We start from the raw sequence: 20,270 nt of genomic DNA on the forward strand, positions 1-20,270 counted from the left end.
TATAACACATAGTCATGGACCCTGCCCCCAAAGAGCTGTTCAGTTGTGTAGAAGTGGCTTAAAAGAATGGTAGCCAGTAGTTAAAACTATTAAGTTTCAAGATGAATAGTTGAAATTTCCCCAGATCACCTTCAATCACTAGTATTTCAGTATCTTCCCAACTTTACTAAGAAGGATTGTAAATGGTTTAGGACCTGATCTTTCCTCCCATAGGAAAAACTCCCAAGAGAAAGAATACTTGTGTTGCTATTCTTCTAACACAGCTGGTCCACCACTTTGTCTCCTCAGGTATATGATAATGGCCTAGGGGAAGAAGCTGATGTCTCTCAACTGATTGGCCAGAACTCCTGTGAGTGACAAAATATCCCCTGTTCATTATTGTATAATCACCAATAGCTCAGCCAAGGGATATTACTAGATTTAGCTGGTGAAAGAGGGGAGTGGGTTGTCTTTTGGATCTTTATAAACTATTTTGATTTTAGTTCAGAAGAAACTCCATACCAGTGGGTGCCTATCAAAAGCTCTGGGAAGCCATACATACACTTAAAAACCTGATACCATAGGAGTAACCAAACATCAATCAAGGCAGCAGTGTTTCTTCTTCCCTTCACCCTACCACACCTCATCTGATTAGTCATGTGACCTATAAGAGGGCTTTAACCACCAACACCCCACCAGACAAATCCTACCTACTGCTGCCTCAGTCCTCCACAAATGCCCACTGAAACAGATGGACTTTTTCTGTGTGTCTGTCAATATATTTGGGCTGTTTTGGAACAGGTTGAGGAGAGAATATTGCAAAGGAAAGAGACCCTTACAGAGAATGCCTGGTCACCTTTTATTCTAAGGCAGATCCAACTCAAGCATTCTTGCTGATCTCAAATGGCAGCAGTATGGTATGGGGAGAGGGGTAAAGATTCCAGGCACTTTATAGGTCAGACTATATTGTGAACTATCTTCTAAATAAAAAAAAACCCTTCAATGTTTGCCAAAAATGTTGCTGTCTCATTCTACAGATATTTGGCTGGACCATAGAAGATATAATGTTTGGAGAAAGATAAATAAAAAATATGCTAATTATCTTTCTAATTTCAAGGAATGGTTTCAGTGATAACTACTAGTTTTCCAGTTATTGCAAAATAGCATTTCATCATTGGCACTCCCATAAAAGGGTATTGGGTACATGATAAATACTAGATGAATACTAGATACTTAGATGGACATCATAAAAATTAAAAGTATTCTATCTTTGTCACTGGAAGTATGTGTTTAAATTTAAGAAGTGATAACCAGCCAGAAGATAATTCATTACAATTCTACAAATGAAAAATACTTTCTGAATTGAGCCTATTTTTGAATGAGTAAAGTTCTACCACAGTTCTGGGGGGCCTATTCTTTGGATGAACCCATGTCATATAGGACCTGATCCAAAGACTCCATTCCAGATGGAAAGACTCCCATTGATTTCAGAGGGCTGTGGAGCAGGTCCATAATTCCATAAGAGGAAAATGTACTATGTTCTTATGCACATCTGAAAAAACAGTAATATAGTACCATGTATGCAATATACCCTACAAGATTATTTCTTCTAAAATTAACTTAAAATATCTGGACTGGATTTGCTAGAAATATAAGATGTTTCTTCAAACCAAAACACAAACTTTTCCCTTCACATTTAGCCTGTATTTGCTTAAAGTGAAGTGCTTTCAAGTCTTGTGATCTAAATAATTGTAGGCATAAAGAATATAATATTTTCATTCTAGCTTAGGGTCCATTCATATGCCAGGGTGTACATGTGCTAGTTATGGTCATTCTATGTCAAGTCATATTTCTGCATTTCAATATCCAGACTGTTACAGCGCTATTGTGTGTGTGTACCTTTTTGTTGGTACTATTGGTATTGTACCTTTCCTCCTCTTTGGTGCTAATGTAAGAGTTGTTCTTGGTTCTATAGTAATAGCAAGCATCAGATTCCATGTTTCCAACAAATAAAGAAAATTGCTTGAGAATTTTTACAGAAAAATCTCCTTGTGTGTTATTCATGGCTTTGCTATAGAAACTTGCACTCAAGAGGAGTTGCACAAAGTAAACAGATTACTTTTCTCCTAACAAATCCTCATCACTAGTTGGTCCTGCCATTTGGACACCGGTTGACTGATTTGAAAAGCAAACACCACTTTGACATCTAGAGCTTTCTTGATTGGTTTATGGTATATATAGATCAGGTCCAAAGGAGAAAAAAGTCTTTAAACTGACAATCAGATGGATACACATTTATTATTATATGGAAAAGGCTACTGGGAATGAATTCAAGTATGAAGGCTCAGCAGGAATGCAAGGAGAAGACAATCATTACCTTTTATTGTGATTTTTGTGTTTTGTTTTTTTTTAAAATTAGTCTTATTTCTATAGGTGTAGAGGATTGATTTAGTTTTGAAATACCAAGAGCATGAAGAATTTGATGTTGCCTCTTTAGCGTCTGTTAAGAAAGAGTCACGGAGTTGCCAGCAATAATTGAACATGTGGGAGTTCAGTTATTGTTATTAAAAATAAAGATCCTAGAAAAAAATATGATGTAATGAATGGATGCATGAGGCTAAGTACAGCGACAGTTCTGAAGCGTTGTGGTTAATGTTAGCCAGCAGGATAGATTTAAGGTCAGGTTGGCAGCAATTTACAGTGATAAAATGCCATTATAACACTTGAATTATTATACAAAATGTGTATAAGAGTAAGTATGGACTTGGATTTTAAAATGAAACAGTAAATGCAGAATGGCAGAATGTAATATTTTAGATATTAATCAGTGTCAAATAGGCATGGTTTGACAAGAATCAATTCCTTGTAAACACAAAACTAGCTGCTATTAATATTTTCATTTAATAAACAAAATCTCTGAAACATTAAGGTTGAGATTTAAAGAAAACCTCTAAGTTAAGGCTGCCACGACTTAGCAAATTCTGTTTCGTCTAGGTACGATAGTACATCTGCATTGTGAGTGTAAGGTTGTGGAGATGATGTGGTGTGAGGATGAAAGGGTGTCAATTCAGGTCTAGATAGGGTGACCATATTTCCCTATGCTGAATACGGGACACCTGGTAAAATTACTCGTATTCAAGCGAGTTCAATGGCAATCAGAACTGTGCAGTACAAACGTTCAAATTAACATTGAGTTGACTGAGCCCCTTTTAAAAAGAAATACTGCATACCTTCTTATCTTTAAGACTTTAGGGTTCACATGGGGAGAAGTGACACACATCCCTAACCCCCCCACACACACACACACACCTCTCTCACACGGGGTGACCGACCGTCCCTGCCCGACGCTTTCCACCATCCATGCCTGGCTGGGCCCCTGGGATGGACCTGCCTCCCCTACTACCTGGCACTGAGTCTTCCCGAGGCAACGCGTGGGCGGGGCATGCAGGATCACATGCCCCCCTTCTCTAGATTTCTGCCAGGGTTCAAACCAGACTGTAGCCAGCAGCAGCGTTTGTGCACTGTGCAGGAGGGAAGGGACGGGAGCTGCTTCCAGCCACAGGGGAGGAGGGGAAGGGATGACCTGGCCTGTGTCTTTGCAGAGCTGATCTCTTCTCCTTCTACCGTGGCTAGAAGCAGCTTGTCCCGTCCTCCCCGCACAGTGTCGAAAAGCAGCACAGCTAACACCTCCAGGCTGCTGCTGGCCACCGACATAACCCAGCCGCCTCCTGCCCCCCCCCCCCTGCCCCACTACAGCACAGACAGGAAGGGGTTAAGCCCTAAGGACACATTGTGCACCAGGGCCCAGGGAACCTGACTGCAGGAGCTTCAGCAAACCGGGCCAGAGAGGTGGCTCAGCAGAGGAGGGTGCCTAGGGGATGGAGCAGCCCTGTGCTCCCTGGGGGCAGATTCAGGGTGGGTGAAGAGGGTGCTAAGCCCTTGCCGGGGGGGGGCTGCTGTGGAGCCTACAGGGTCAAGGCATGAACAGGCTGGAAATTGTTCCCCCCCCACATCACTCCAGAGCTTAGCTGAGGGGCGGAGAGGCTTACCCGTGCTAGCGCTGTGCGGGGCTTTGATACATGCAGTGCTCGGCTCCTCCTGGACAGTGCCCCGGGCTGATGGGTCTTGGGCTCTCCAGGGTGCTGGCCCAGCCAGAGGCAGTGGAGGGAGGAAGGAAGGAACCTGCCGGCCAGGCTGCTAGTGAGCTGAGTGCTCTGACCAGGGGCTGGTTCTCCACACAGCGCTGGGAGCGGGACGTGCCCCGCCAGGGGGGATATGGAGGAGCAGCGGGGTTGGAGGGGGGTGAAGGGGCAAAGCAGGGAAAGGACAGCAAGAAGGGGAGTACATAAAGGGCGCCTGGTACCTGTCCATACTCATCAAACACCACAGCTCGCAGTGCACAGCCGTTCCCAGGCAGAAATGGGCTGGGGGTGGGGCCCTGCTGGCTGAGAGCCGGCACGCAGCAGGGGCTGTGCTGATGGACCAGCAGGGGAAGCAGCCAGCCCCAAAAGCTGCAGCTTTGCCCCGCCACCAGCCTTGCACGCCCACCCCCATTGTTGGCTACTGGACCCCCCCATTCACCACTGGCGGGCGGGCATCTGGCAAACAGGGGTCTGGCCAGCAGCAGGACACGCCAGTACTGATGTGTGTGTGTGAGTGGGGGGGGGGGGGGGAGAAGGAGACAGAAAATACAGGATAATTGGCCCATTTTAAAGAAAAATTCAAGACACATGCAGAAGGACTTAAATACAGGACTGTCCCTTTAAAAACAGGACATCTGGTCATCCTAGGTCTAGAGAGATGACATAATGTCAAGATGGTGGCAAAGTGCTTCCAATGCAACTCAGTGGTGGAGACTACATTACCAAGTCAAAATGAAACATTGTCAGCACCCATCTAGAGAAAGAGTTACTATATCAAGAGGACAGCAAAACAATTTCAATGCAAGTCTGTAGAGAGCATGGTACCAGTTCAGACTCCCCATCTCTTTTCTAGGGAGATCCATCAGATGGTTTGGTTTAATAATTTTTAGACAATGTGCTTGTTCCACATTACTATTTGTATTTTGCTTTTCAAATAATAATGTGACTGATGATGTAACTGCAGTGTGGTAGTGAATTTACTTCAAGGTGATCTGATAATATTGTAGGAGAAAGATTAGCTGGGAATTTCCGTATTCTAAACCTTCCCTTCATGTATTGTTTTTCAACAGAATCAGTCCAAATGGGGAAACAGAAGTTTCTTTGGTCACTTTGGAGGCATGCAGTCAGAACGCTACAAAGAGTAGGTGCCATGTCTCAGCACTACTGTGAGTTCTGGAGGTGGTATTTTAAAAATGGGAGCAAGGAACCACAGACTGGTCTTCCTGGTGTCTGTTAGTGGCAGAGTTCTGGAACTCTACAAAGGGAGCAGTTAGAAAAGTAGGGTACAATCACCACACAGGCGACAAGGCCCACAGATTTTGAAGTAGATGGTGCTTAACCACAGTCTTCCTTTTTTTTACTATAAAAGTCAATTGTAACAACGCACAAAGGGACTCTCATGGTGCTTCAGCAACCTTTCACTGAAGTCTTACAGGATGTGTGTTCACTCTGATCATGAGGAAGGATCCATGACAAGAAACCATGCAAACATGATTCTGGGATGTATTAACAGGTGTGTTGTGAGCAAGAGACGAGAAGTCATTCTTCCGCTCTGCTCTGGTTAGGCCTCAGCTGGAGTATTGTGTCCAATTCTGGGCACCGCATTTTAAAAAAGATGTGGAGAAATTGGAAAGGGTCCAGAGAAGAGCAACAAGAATGATTAAAGGTCTTGAGAACATGACCTATGAAGGAAGGCTGAAAGAACTGGGTTTGTTTAGTTTGGAAAAGAGAAGACTGAGAGGGGACATGATAGCAGTTTTCAGGTATTTAAAAGGGTGTCATAAGGAGGAGGGAGAAAACTTGTTCACCTTAGCCTCTAAGGATAGAACAAGAAGCAATGGGTTTAAACTGCAGCAAGGGAGGTCTAGGTTGGACATTAGGAAAAAGTTCCTAACTGTCAGGGTGGTTAAACACTGGAATAAATTGCCTAGGGAGGTTGTGGAATCTCCATCTCTGGAGATATTTAAGAGTAGGTTAGATAAATGTCTATCAGGGATGGTCTAGACAGTATTTGGTCCTACCATGCGGGCAGGGGACTGGACTCGATGACCTCTCGAGGTCCCTTCTAGTCCTAGAATCTATGAATCTATGAATCTATGAAAGGAAAGTGAATACAAAACTAATTGATTTAAAAAAGGCAGAAAACAAGGAATGCTTTTGGGAGTTGGTACATTCTTAGGGCCATATTGTCCCCTTTGTGGGAAAAGACTGCATAGGAATGAGGAAATTAGATTAGCCCGATTCTCTACTCAAATCAAAAGTAGCTTCTATGTAGTTAACGGAGTTATACCTGTGTAAACCTGGTGAAAGAAGAAACGTGTGTCCAGGAGTTGAAAATGATGGAGTTTCTTTCAAATGTCCCATTGGTGGTGTTGCCTCCCATGGAGCTTCTCAGGCTGTGGACCTTGAAACTTGCAGGTAGCTTGAGACCCATGGGGATATTCCACAGATCTTGGGACATCCATGGAGGCCTATTGTCTATCCAGGAGCCCCACACATTTCATGAGAGTGCCATGCCACTGTGGTCTTCCTGCCAACTGCTGTCCCCTCCCAACCCCCTGAAGGTGAGAGGTCATAACAAGGTAGTAGGGTGGGTGAAGGAGTCATCAGTATCTTACACTACTGTAATGCCCTGGGTTTGAAGGATGGAGTAAGGACAATGTGAGGAAGTGTGTCAGTTTCTCAGCTGTGTCCCCTACTGTCCTGGCTCCAGTGCCCTTCACAACAGTGGAGCTTGACCTTACAGACTTCTGGCAGGAATGAGGGAAGGAAACAGTATGTTGTTCAATCCACTCCGGATCTTCCCCATTTAGATCTTAGCCAGTGGAAATGGGGGATGACAATGTGGTGCTTTAGTAAGGGATCCCATGAGAGTTCATTATTGAATCTCCACTGAGTATTGAATGCTATAGGTAGATAAGCTACTTTAAACAGTTAGCGTGTCATGGAAATTCATAGGTGAAAGCAGTGGTGTGCATTTATGACTCAGACAACACTTGACAAGTATTTAGCAAAACAAAACAAACAAAAATACGAAGTTAGAAAGCTGTACTGCAAAAGAATAGATATCAAGGTGAAACCTAACACCTGTAAAGACACCTTCCCTAGGACTCAGAAGAGGTCAAAAACTTCATCCTGTTTCTTGTCCAGCACTGAATATTACCCCTTTTAGCCAATGCAATTTTTGAGGGGGGTGGGGGGAAAAAAAGGGGGAGTTCCACATCATGTGAGGAAAGAAGGAAACATTTATACGGATTTGATTTATGTGTTCAAGTAGCAATTGTCTGAAAGCTGATCAGAAGTTTGGAGTGCTACAGGTAGTGTGGGCGGAGTGCAGGGGAGGTGATCATAGGGTATAAATGCAGTTTATCACATGACTCTTCAATTTATCAGAGACACACGTGGTGTAATCTCTATCTATATGTGTATACATACACATGCAGATTAATGTAAATTCTCTGCCATTACAATCACAGAGAAACAGCAAACCTAAAAGACAACCAGACTCAAATCTGCTTAACTTTGACAGACAGGATCAGGCCTATTCAGAGCATTAAAACCATCTGTGTTCAAGCATGCAGTTGCTGTCCCTTCAAATGCAATTTATTGCAACTCCTATAATTTATACATCCCAGAATGCATTTATATCTTGGTAATATCAGAACGTCATGCCATTAGCTTGAATGTTTAACACACTACTGCACAGACAGTGAAAAGCTAGGAATGGTTGTTATTATAAAGGGTGTTCACCCAGAGTAAAATTTCTAAGCTCTTTAGATGGTATGTAAATCTAAATTTCAGAATGATCTCCAAATCTGAAAGATTGCCAGGTGCAAACTGCCTCTTGCCTTTTATGATTGTATAGTCAAATAAAGGGATGTTTGTGCATCACACTCAGATGTGTACTTAAATGAAAAAAGTAAAGTACTGCACATATTGAGTGCATGACTTTCTGTCTCTGACTGTTGGGGCGGGGAGGGGGGGAGGAGAGAGCAAGAATGACTATGGTCCAGTGGTTAGGCCTATCTGGGAGGAATCATTCTTTCATTATTTATCCACAGTGAAACAGCTTCAACAGGAGAGCTCAAGGGAGGCCCACTTCAAAATATCCCACAGTTCCCCACGCACATCACTTACTCTTGACTTTGTCCTCACCCACAACTATTTCACATTTGGGGACAATATATACCTTCAAGTCAGCGGCACTGCTATGGGTACCCGCATGGCCCCACAGTATGCCAACATTTTCATGGCTGACTTAGAACAACGCTTCCTTAGCTCTCGTCCCCAATGCCCCTACTCTACTTACGCTACACTGATGACATCTTCATCATCTGGACCCATGGAAAAGAAGCCCTTGAGGAATTCCACCATGATTTCAATAATTTCCATCCCACCATCAACCTTAGCCTAGATCAGTCCATACAAGCGGTCCATTTCCTGGACACTACTGTGCTAATAAGCGATGGTCACATAAATATCACCCTAAACCAGAAACCTAATGACCGCTATATTTACCTACATGCCTCCAGCTTCCATCCAGGTCACACCACATGATCCATTGTCTACGGCCAAGCTCTAAGATACAACCGCATTTGCTCCAATCCCTCAGACAAGAGATAAGCACCTACAAGATCTCTATCAAGCATTCTTAAAACTACAATACCCACCTGCTGAAGTGAAAAAACAGATTGACAGAGCCAGACGAGTACCCAGAAGTCACCTCCTACAAGACAGGCCCAACAAAGAAAATAACAGAACACCACTAGCTGTCACCTTCAGCCCCCAACTAAAACCTCTCCAGCACATCATCAAAGATCTACAACCTATCCTGAAAGATGATCCCTCACTCTCACAGATCTTGGAAGACAGACCTGTCCTCGCTTACAGACAACCCCCCAACCTGAAGCAAATACTCACCAGCAACCACACATCATTGAACAAAAACACTGACCCAGGAACCTATCCTTGCAACAAAGCCTGATGCCAACTCTGCCCACATATCTATTCAAGTGACATCATCATAGGACCTAATCACATCAGCCATGCCATCAGGGGCTCATTCACCTGCACATCTACCAATGTGATATATGCCATCATGTGCCAGCAATGCCCCTTTGCCATGTACATTGGCCAAACCGGACAGTCTCTACGCAAAATAATTAATGGACACAAATCTGACATCAGGAATCATAACATTCAAAAACCAGTAGGAGAACACTTTAACCTATCTGGTCATTCAATGACAGACCTGCGGGTGGCAATTTTGCAACAAAAAAGCTTCAAAAACAGACTCCAACGAGAAACTGCTGAGCTGGAATTGATATGCAAATTAGATACCATCAATTTAGGCTTAAATAGAGACTGGGAATGGCTGAGCCATTACAAACATTGAATCTATCTCCCCATGTAAGTACTCTCACACTTCTTATCAAACTGTCTGTACTGGGCTATCTTGATTATCACTTCAAAAGTTTTTTTTCCTCTTAATTGGCCTCTTAGAGTTGGTAAGACAACTCCCACCTGTTCATGCTCTCTGTATGTGTATATATATCTCCTCAATATATGTTCCATTCTATGGATCCGAAGAAATGCGCTGTAGCCCACGAAAGCTTATGCTCTAATAAATTTGTTAGTCTCTAAGGTGCCACAAGTACTCCTGTTCTTTTTGTGGATACAGACGAACACGGCTGCTACTCTGAAACCTATCACTTACTCTTGATTCTCTTACTCTTGAATTCTATATTAGATCTTGTCTCGACAGATAAAGATAAACTGAACTATATATTAATGTAATGTAAGTAACTTAGGTACAAACGATCATGACTTGATCACATTTATAATATGCAAACAGAATTGACTACAAACCAGAGCTATCTATACTTTTGTGCTTTAAAGGGGCCAATTTCACAAAGCTGAAAACCGTTATGTTACAAATCAGCTGAATGTAATCAGAAAAATGTGAATGATAAATGTGAATAGTTTAAGAACACTTTACTAGATGCTCCAAAAGCCACAATTGAGGAAGAAAGCAATATTGGTTAAAAAAGACCTGGTTTACAGAGGAAGTGAAGGCAGCTGTAAAACAAACCAACCAACCAAACAAACACAAAAGGAAAAAAGGGGAAGTTGATAGCAATGAATATAAATCAGATGCTAGAAATTGTAGAAGATTGATAAGGGAAGCAAAAGAACACAAGGAGACCTCTGTTGCCAGCAGAGTTATGGACAATAAGGAATTTTCTTAAGTATATTAGGAAGAAAATAATCCTAACAGTGGTATTTGTCCATGACAAGGTGGAAATGGTAGAAAAGTCAGAAGTTTTCAATAAATATTTCTATTCTGTAGTTGGAAAAAAACAGATGATGTAGTTATATCATATAACACTCTTTCCATTCTACTAGTATCTCAGGAAGATGTTAAACAGCAGCTATTAAAGTTAGACATTTTAAAATTAGCAGGTCCAGATAACTTTTATCCAAGAGTTTTAAAAGACCTGGCCGAGGATCTTGCTGTACCATTAATGTTGATTTTCAATAGGTTTTGGAACATTGGTAACTTCCAGAAGACTGGAAGAAGACTAATATTGTGCCAGTATTTAAAAGGTTAAACAAGATGTAATTATAGGCCTGTCAGTCTGACATCGATCCCCAGCAAGAAAATGGAGGGATAATACAGGACAAAATTAATAAAGAATTAACATAATTAATGCCAATCAATGTTTATGGGAAATAGATCCTGTCAAACTAACTCGATATCTTTTTTGATGAGATTGCAAGTTTGGTTAATAATGGTAAGGGTATTGATGTAATATCCTTAGATGTCCATACGGCATTTGACTTGGTACCGCATGACATTTTGATTAAAAATGAGAAAGATATCAAATTAACATGGCACACATTACATGGATTAAAAGCTGGCAAACTGATAAGACTCAAAATGTAATTGTAAACAGGGAATCAAATGGGTCTGTGTCTAGTGGCTCCTGCAGGGATTGGTTCTTGGCCCTACACTATTTAACATTTTTATTAATGACTTGGAAAAAAACAAAAATCATCACTGATAAAGTTTGCAGATGACACAAAAATTGGGGGAGTGGTAAATAATGAAGAGGACAGGTCACTGATACAGAGCTCTCTGGATTGCTTGAGCACAGCTTACCAAGGAAACAATATGCATTTTAATATGGCTAAATACAAATGGGTGCATCTAGGAACAAAGAATATAGGCCATACTTACCGTATGGGGGACTGTATCTGGGGAAGGGTTGACTCTGAAAGAGATTTGGGGGTCATGGTGGATAATCCGTTGAACTGAAGCTCCCAGTGCAATACTGTGGCCAAAGGAGCCATGTGCAGTGAGGCTAGCACAAGATCTATGAAGCACTTAAATCTTTCTTAAGCCCTTGAACTAGACAGCTTAAGGGTGCATGAGCCTTGTGCTCCCCCTCTGCACAAGGATGAATTGTACTGGGAAGGCCCTGGTCTCCTGTGCCCCCCTCCAGGGTTCACGGTTTCTGAGGGCAGAAGCTTGGGACATTTTAGGTGGGGGAACCCTTTGGTATGGAACCTGGGTACAGAACCGCAACCTTTCTATAGATCAAACAATCCAATGAAAATTCTGCAAGGAGATTTTTGTGGAGTTTTACTAGTCCAGCTCCCCCAAACCTCTTCCCACAGGGATTTCCATGAGGGGAGAGAAAGGCAGAGCTAAATCAAGGCTTGCACGGTTCTTATATTTCATTGCCCTTGTAGTCATAGAAGCAAAGTAAGAATTGTTAGATTGTAAACTACTTAGATTGTAAACTCCTGAGGCAGAGACTATCTTTTTGTTCTGTGTTTGTACAGCACCTATCACAATAAGGCTCCTAGGTACTACGGTAATACAAATAATAATAATAGTTAAAGGGAAAGGGAGTGTACTGGTGCATTTTAGGAGTCACAACTGATCACTGGAAACTTGGAAATTGTCAAATGGTGGACATTCCTCAAACTGTTGGTATGTGGTGCACAGGTCTCATAGGTCACATTCAATAAAGCTTTAACTAACAATCCCTTTGGTACATTTGGACCCTTATTTTAGTGGATAACTAATATCTACTAAAATAAAGCAAGAAAAAATAGAAGTGGATCAGGATTGAATTACCTGATTCACACAGTTACCAGTGGGTATCCCCACAAATATCTTCCCAATGCCAGGGGTATGCAAGAGGAGGAAGACACCATATTGTCACTCTCAAAAGGTTCTCCCTAAACATAATACCTCTGGAGTGACATTTTAGCCTCCAGTCATCATTAGCAGATGTTGTCTCTTTCCTAGAAGGATTAGTTTGAAGCAAAGTTGCCAAAAATATTCTGCTTATATTGGGGGTCTCAGCTTCACAGTGGCTGGAGGTAGGCCAAAATGGTTCACACAAGTTTGGTTCTCTCAACTATAAATCTTTATAGTTTAATTTATTATCTTGCCTCTAGGTGGTGTTCATGTCTGAATATTCTTGTATCACTGCAGCGTAAGTTTAACTCAATAATCACATAGGACATTGTGAGTAAAAAATTCAATCATCAGGTGGTGTCAGTTAACAATTAGCTGCCTCTCAGGTTGGAAAGAAGTCTCCCACTACTACTCTAGCACCAGTGCAACTCCATGGGAAGAAGCAACAGAGCGGGAGCACTAGTGTAGACAGGGCATAGGTATATTTACCACCATGTCATCTAACCTATCTCTGAGCAACTTTAGATGTGACAGTGGTAAGCACACCTATGTTCTATCTAGAGTAGCACTCGAACCAGTGTAGTTGCACTGATGCTAGGACAACTATGGAGATTTCTCTATAGTCAGGGACATTGAGTGCTCCTACAATGTGAAGCAAAATACAACTCTGGGGCATAGGAGGGATGTCATTCTGAAGTGCCAGCGCTTCTGTAGAATATTCACATTTCAAAGGCAGGCCACTGCATTTCACCGCTGCAGAGAAGCTGTGCCAGAAAACAGCACTGAAGGGGAAAATGGCCACACCACGTTCTGTGTATGATTTGTCCTGTCTGGACTTGTTTTGCTTTCCTTTGGATTTTAAGCCCTTTGTCAATTGAACCAGTGATCTGTCTGCCCTAAACAGTCAACCTGTGGATCTCCTTGCCAGAGGATGTTGTGAAGGCCAAGACTATAGCAGGGTTCAAAAAAGAACTAGATAAATTCATGGAGGATAGGTCCATCAATGGCTATTAGCCAGGATGGGCAGGGATGGTGTCCCTAGCCTCTGCTTGCCAGAAGCTGGGAATGGGCGACAGGCGATGGATCACTTGATGATTATCTGTTCTGTTCATTTCCTCTGGGGCACCTGGTATTGGCCACTGTCAGAAGACAGGATACTGGGCTAGATGGACCTTTGGTCTGACCCAGCATGACCATTCTTATGTTCTTAAACACCTACTGCCAGTATAATCAGAAAGGTGCTACATGATGCATATTTTCCATGGTGTGTCCTCAACTCTGGAATTTATTTCCTCCTTGATCCAACAGAGTCTGAGGCTGTTGACTAGCAGGGCTCCCTATAAACCTTATCTATTTTTAAGGTTTCCCAGAAAGGGGTGGACTAGGAGTTTGCAGGTTTTTTAAAGGGCTGGTCATACTTAAAAATCCAGAGAGGACAGAGGGCGAGGAGAGTTCTGTTGTTTGGTTTAATCTGTATGATCTATTTATATTTTAATGGACATCAGCTTTAAGGCAAAAGGACTTTTTAAAAATCCAACTACATACTGTTACACTGGAGGTTGGGCAATCACACATCCCCTGGAGGCTCCTGGGTGTGACAGCTAGCTTCCATTCAGCTTAAACAAGGAACAATTAAATGCTCCTTTGTTGAAACAATGGAAAGCCACCATCCAAAGACTAGACTGCATGCTAACCTGGGCAGTAGCTGGGTCATTTGGTCCACGGGTTTCCCAAGAGTCTGATAAACACAGGGGAAGGAGATTGATTTGATTACAGCTGTGTGCCTGTGTGGGAGAGAAGCAACAGAAACACCAGAGAAGCTGACGGGAAGGGGATTGATTTGAGTATAGCTGTGTCTCTGTGTGGGTGAAAGGCAGCAGAAACACCAGGGAAGATGACAGAGAAACAGCAGAAAACCAAGGGCATAGCCAGAGATGCACTTGCAGCATGACTCTGAGGGCAGGTCTTCACTACAGTGGGGGGTCGATTTAAGATACGCAAATTCAGCTACGCGAATAGCGTAGCTGAATTCGACGTATCGGAGCCAACTTACCCCGCTGTGACGACGGCGGCAAAATCGACCTCCGCGGCTCCCCGTCGACGGTGCTTACTCCTACCTCCGCTGGTGGAGTAAGCGCATCGATTCGGGGATCGATTGTCGCGTCCCAACGAGACGCGATAATTTGATCCCCGAGAGATCAATTTCTACCCGCTGATTCAGATGGGTAGTGTAGACCTAGCCTGAGAAAAGCTAAGAGAACTTTTGAGTAAAGCACTGGCTGGAAAGAGGCTTGGTAGTGTGAGCAAAAAAACTGTCTCCTGCTGTTTGATTCCTACTGTGTTGAGAGAAACAGAACTATCAGTTCATTCTTTGTCGATGAATAGGATTGTATCAAAGAATACCCAACTCCATCATCAATTTCTCCTCCTAATGGAAACAACCCACAAGGCCCTGAATTTTGGCTAACTATTCAGGTCAAGGGGTGTAACGATACTGCAGGTGAAATCCTGGCCCCATTCAAGTCAAAGGGAGTTTTGCTATTGACTTCAGTGTGGTCAGGATTTCACTCTGAGTCTATGTAAACTTAGAGTGCTGTATAAGTCAAAATGATTAATACATCATAAATTAATATTCCAAATTACTTGAAAGACTATTAGCCTCACTAGGAATTCACTAAAACCATTAACTTAGCATAGAACCCCTATGTGCACTTGGTATTGTATGGAAGTTCTATGTACTGTACTTTATAATTCTGCCTGCAGTACCACAGTATTATTAGTGTCACCCCAGGTTGATATTATCGTTAAGGGACAGTAAAGCATTTCCATTATCATTCCATTTTTCCAGAGGTTTGTAATTCAGCTGCTGCAGTTTGCTACAACTTGAACTCTGAGGTCCATAGTCGAGCGCCTCATCATTTAACAAAAATTTTATTAAAAAACACACAAGGAATGGGACTGAGTATCTCACAAAAATGGTATTGAACAGGAGCCTGCCACCAGCAAGTCACTTGGTTGAATCTGGCTTAGTTTGGTGGTATCTGAAAGTTGTTCCCGTCTGATGGCTGTTCAGTGGCCTATGTAAAATGAGTTAATGGTCTCAGTCCAGGGATCTACATCACAAAAACCACTGCCAGAACTTACACTAATTAAAACCTTTGGCAGCCTTAGTAGGGAGGTAAAGGAACAAATTGGCATGAAGACTAAAATACTCTGTCATCACGTAGAGGTGGGGTCCTCAAGGTCCAGGATGAGATACATCAGCTGGGTGGGATTGGGAAGTGGGAACAGGCAGGGAGTGGGGAAGCTTGCACTGCTGCTGCCGCCTACACAGTAATTGCTACGTGCGGATAAAAGAGGACTTTGCACTCCAGGGGTGTCAGTCATTCCGGCCTCTTCCAGGAGAGATACATTAACTTTAAATTTTAAACAAGAAATTTCCCTCCCCCTCAGTATGATATATTTTAAATAGTACATACTTTCCAATTACATTATGAGATTTATTTGTGCTTTGATTCATGAAAAGTCACTCCTATGTAGTTCCACATTGAGACAAGGCTCTATATCAAACCCAGAAGAGCAAGGAAATTCCTAAATTAGGCTACCCCACAATCCTTAACTCTTGATTGAGCCTAGTATAACAGAATACGTTGCTCAGAGACTCCTACAGCACTTGGTTGAGTGTAACATTACTCAGGTAACCTCTGCTTTGAAGTTTCCTTCTCTTACTGGATTAAACCAAAGGTGAATTTAATAGAGTAATTTATTATAGTTGACACCATAGCAGAGCATATTCATATCACCACAAAATAAAGCAGTTGCTTTGGTTGAAACCTTGCCTCCATTGAAGTCAACGGAAAAACTCCCATTATTTCAATGGGGCCAGGATTTTACCCTTTGTTATATTCAATGGCATACCTGTGCTGGAAACAGCATATAGCATTCATACAGCCTATTCTTAGCTGACTGTAAGTAATGCTAAGGGTCTATTTTCATGCTATGCGAGTGTAGGATCATGTATGTACCACTTCTGCAGCATATCTTCTATATATCTGAAAATTGCAGAACTAATTTGGCTGAGCTGCCTTTCAGATTATAGTCTAACTGTGTTTATATCGTCCAACTACAATGTAGCGTTCTTATATGTAAAGACAATTTTCATTTATAAACACAATGGGCTGATAGATGTCTTTGTTCTTTCATTCCCCCCCACTCCTGATAATCAGTTGTAATTACTACAGTGGCAAGGCAGAAAACTTGATCCTGTAGGATCTCTATAAAGGCATCAGCATTTAAGCTTTTGTAATGTCAAGCTCTTTAGTCAATGTTTTATGGCCATGGAAGGATCACAGTAATTGATAATCATGTAACCATGGTAACATTTATTTAGTCATTTGCATTTATTTACTGTGCCTCACTTATACTCTAGGTTTTATATAAAAGAGGCTTCTTTAATATATTAAGAAAGCAGGGTGCCCAAACAAGGGCTATAACATTAGATCTTAATAAAGGCCACCTACAACTTCCCAACTCCAAATAATATTACCCCAACCAAGCTCCCCAATTAATCACCCCCAGAAAAGGCCTGGGAAAGGTGACATCCTGAAGTTCATCAAACGTGTTGATGGAGAATAATGTTAAGGACAAGAATATCCAGTGCCCGTTGAAGTCAACAGAAACCCATTTGTCCATTTATTTCAATGGCCTTTGGATCAGGCTCCAAGATATTATTTTCAAATATCTGCTACCTAATAAACATTTAACAGCTATACAGTGCAAGATTCCCAACTAGGATTGCCTGTTTAAATGGTACAGGTGTTCTACTCTTTAAGAGGAACCATTTATCTGAGACTGGTGGAATTACACCCACTCCCTCCACCCACCCACACCTGCTGTGATATTGACAAAAAACTTGGCAATGGCTAGGCAGCTGGTGTACTGTGACCTCTACTTACCTTGTTGACCAGTACTGACACATGATGTTCTTATGCTTCCCATCTGCTTGTTGCATCTACCTTTTGTATCTGTTCTTATACTTGGATTGCAACCTTATCAGGGCAGGAACCATCTTTTTGTTCTGTGTTTGTACAGCATCTAGCACAGTGGAGTCCTGGTGTATGGCTGGGGCCCCTAAGCAGTTCTGTAATACAAGTAATAAATAATCAGGCACAACCACCAAAAAACTGCCAGTAAGAAAATCTAAAATACTTCATGCTGGAGGAGGTGATGTGGGTACTGGCTTTCTGGGTCTTACATCACTGGGTTTACTTTCAACGTTACTCTCTATTCACTTTTCACTCACCATTTTCATTAATAGGAATTTTGCTTCCCAGCAATGCAGGTATCGCCCACGTCGCTCATCAAAATACCACAAAAAAGGGCTATATTTAATGGTTCCATATAAATATGTAAGGTACAGCAGCATCTACTATCTTGAGCCAGGGTTTTATTTGTCTCTTGATCAGATTTATAGTGCTCCCCACTGAATCAGCCTCTCTGCTGCCACAGCATGGACTGTGAGTGGGGTCACTTTCCTTTCCTCATTCTCTACGGTCAGATGCTATGCATAGGAATTTCCCTGCAATACTTATTTGTGTTTTGTGATCACACTTCATCACAGATGACTTCCTCTCTCTTTTAAATGAGGTTCAGAAGGTTGGAAACAGGGCCGGCTCTAGGCACCAGCAAAACAAGCTGGTGCTTGGGGCGGCACATTTTTAGGGGCGGCATGGCCGGCGCCAGAATGCCGCCCCTAAAAATGTGCCCCGGCCGCCCTAGCTCGCCACAGCGCGCGAAACAGCTGATTCGCGCGCAGCTGCTCGCCCTCCCTCCCAGGATCTCAAACCTGGGAGGGAGGGAGAGATCCCGAGCGGCTGCGGCGTGCGAAACAGCTGATTCGCGCGCCACTGCTCGCCCTCCCTCCCAGGCTCTCAAACCTGGGAGGGAGGGGGAGATCCCGAGCGACCGCGGCGTGCGAAACAGCTGATTCGCACGCTGCTGCTCACCCTCCCTCCCAGGTGAGGGTTTGAGAGCCTGGGAGGGAGGGGGAGACTCCGAGTGGCCACGGCGCGCGCGCCGCTTCTCCACCTCCCTCCCTCCCTCCTAGGCTTGAGAGCCTAGGGGGAGGAGGCAGGGCTGGGGATTTGGGGAAGGGGCGGAGTTGAGGCGGGGCCAGGGGTGGGGTAAGAAGAAAACAGGGGTGCGGCCAAAATTGTTTTTGCTTGGGGCGGCAAAAATCCTAGAGCCGGCCCTGGTTGGAAATAACAGAAAAATCCTCAGACAGCTGCGGAGTGTTTTTTCTTTACAGTCCATTTGTTCTGTTGCAAGATTCAACCAGTGTCTTTTGTATGACATAAAGCCTCTTGTTTGGCAGCTAGAAGTAGCAGGACTTTTTGGGCACCTTGTACAGTATGTATTTTTGGCCACAAACTAGTTTTATGCTACATCAGTAAGATACATCTATTGGGTTTGCAGTTTTGGTGTTAGTTCTTAAAACTAAAAAAAAACCCCAAACATCCCTCTATTGGCCTGAATGAGGAGCTGTTCCTTTAAATGGGTGGTATGAGATGGATGGGTGGATGAACACTTCTTCAGTTTCTGTGAATAGTACTGTGGTTTACATCTTCAAAGTATTGTATAAGCATTAAGTAATGAATCCTTCTAAGAGCCTAGGAGAGCACCCACTCCCTGCCTGCTGTGGCATGGAGCAGTCACGGCTTCACTTCTGTTTCCCTCTTAGTGCCAACAATAGTCCTGCAACAGGCCTACCGTCCCACAAGGAAGCCCTCTCTAGTAGCAGCCTCTAGTCCAAACAGCATAAAATAAAAGCATCTTTCACCTCTCTTGCCCTTCCACTCCACTCCCTTATAGAGCACTGACCCTCCAGTTTCTTCCTGAAGGCCCACCTCTTACCCAAACCACTGACCTTCAGGGCTACTTTCCCAGAGTCTTTCCCCCAGGTCTGGTTCTCTCCAAACTGGATCCTTATTCCTAGTCTATATCCAGGCTGCCTGCCTGGGGGTTAGCGTTGTCCCATGCCTGATACAGGGGCCTACTACCTTTTTCCTTCAGGCAAATCACAGGACACAACTTCTTTCCACAACTGAGCTTTTCCAGTCCTTTATGGAAGTCACCCAACTCTTCCTCAGCTGTGTTTGATAATTGAATTGAGCCATCTGATCCTCGGACAGTCAGGATCAGCTAGGGAGTGGTTATCTGATCATCGCAAGCCAGGCTAAGCCTAACTTGCCTCAAAGGTAGGGTGACCAGATAGCAAGTGTGAAACATCAGGACAGGATTGGGGGCGGGGGGGAATAGGAGCCTATATAAGAAAAAGCCCCAATTATCGGGACTGTCCCTATAAAATCAGGACATCTGGTCACCCTACTTAAAGGGCCAGTCAGCCTGTGACAGACTCATTTGAGCTAAGTGAGCATAATTATTATTATCCTCAATTTACATATGGAGACTATGAGACAGGGTGGGATTTTCTAAATCACCTAAGTGTCTTAGGAGCACAAGGCCCATTGATGTTCCCTATACACGTTGAAATGGGCCATGTGCTCCTAAGTCACTTAGGCACCTTTGAAAAATCCCATTCTAAATGATTTGTCCAGTGCAGGGAATCACTAGCAGAACTGGGATGAAAACTGAGGCAGTCCTGTTTGCACCACCACACTCATTCCTCTAAACCATACACTCTGCTCCTTTTATAGGCTGATGATAACATGGCTGATGATAACATGGTCTCTGGTGGCACCTTAAAGACTAACAGATTTATTTGGGCATAAGCTTTCGTGAGTAAAAACCTCACTTCTTCGGATGCATCCGAAGAAGTGAGGTTTTTACTCACGAAAGCTTATGCCCAAATAAATCTGTTAGTCTTTAAGGTGCCACCAGACTCCTTGTTGTTTTTGTAGATACAGACTAACACGGCT

The 20,270-nt window shown here is 43.1% G+C and overlaps 2 long non-coding RNA genes across 3 annotated transcripts in view; one reads left to right on the top strand and one right to left on the bottom strand.

Moving 5' to 3' along the window:
- LOC112059293 (uncharacterized) overlaps positions 1-20,270 on the bottom strand; it is a 92,857-nt gene that overhangs the window by 8,840 nt on the left and 63,747 nt on the right. Inside the window, exons 2-3 of one of the 2 annotated variants that reach the window (XR_010590257.1) lie at positions 17,289-17,473; positions 11,362-11,395 (exon numbers count right to left, since the gene is read on the bottom strand). This is a non-coding gene — a long non-coding RNA (uncharacterized LOC112059293). The remainder of the gene's footprint in view (positions 1-11,361; positions 11,396-17,288; positions 17,474-20,270) is intronic. The other variant, XR_010590256.1, reaches the window with a different exon arrangement.
- Positions 245-9,769, top strand: LOC135973427 (uncharacterized). The gene is made up of 3 exons (XR_010590255.1): positions 245-349; positions 5,192-5,262; positions 8,183-9,769. It is a non-coding gene; the product is annotated as an uncharacterized LOC135973427 (long non-coding RNA).

The sequence above is a fragment of the Chrysemys picta genome, chromosome 9, assembly GCF_011386835.1.
Source record: "Chrysemys picta bellii isolate R12L10 chromosome 9, ASM1138683v2, whole genome shotgun sequence".
In the NCBI taxonomy this organism is placed as follows: Eukaryota; Metazoa; Chordata; order Testudines; family Emydidae; genus Chrysemys; species Chrysemys picta.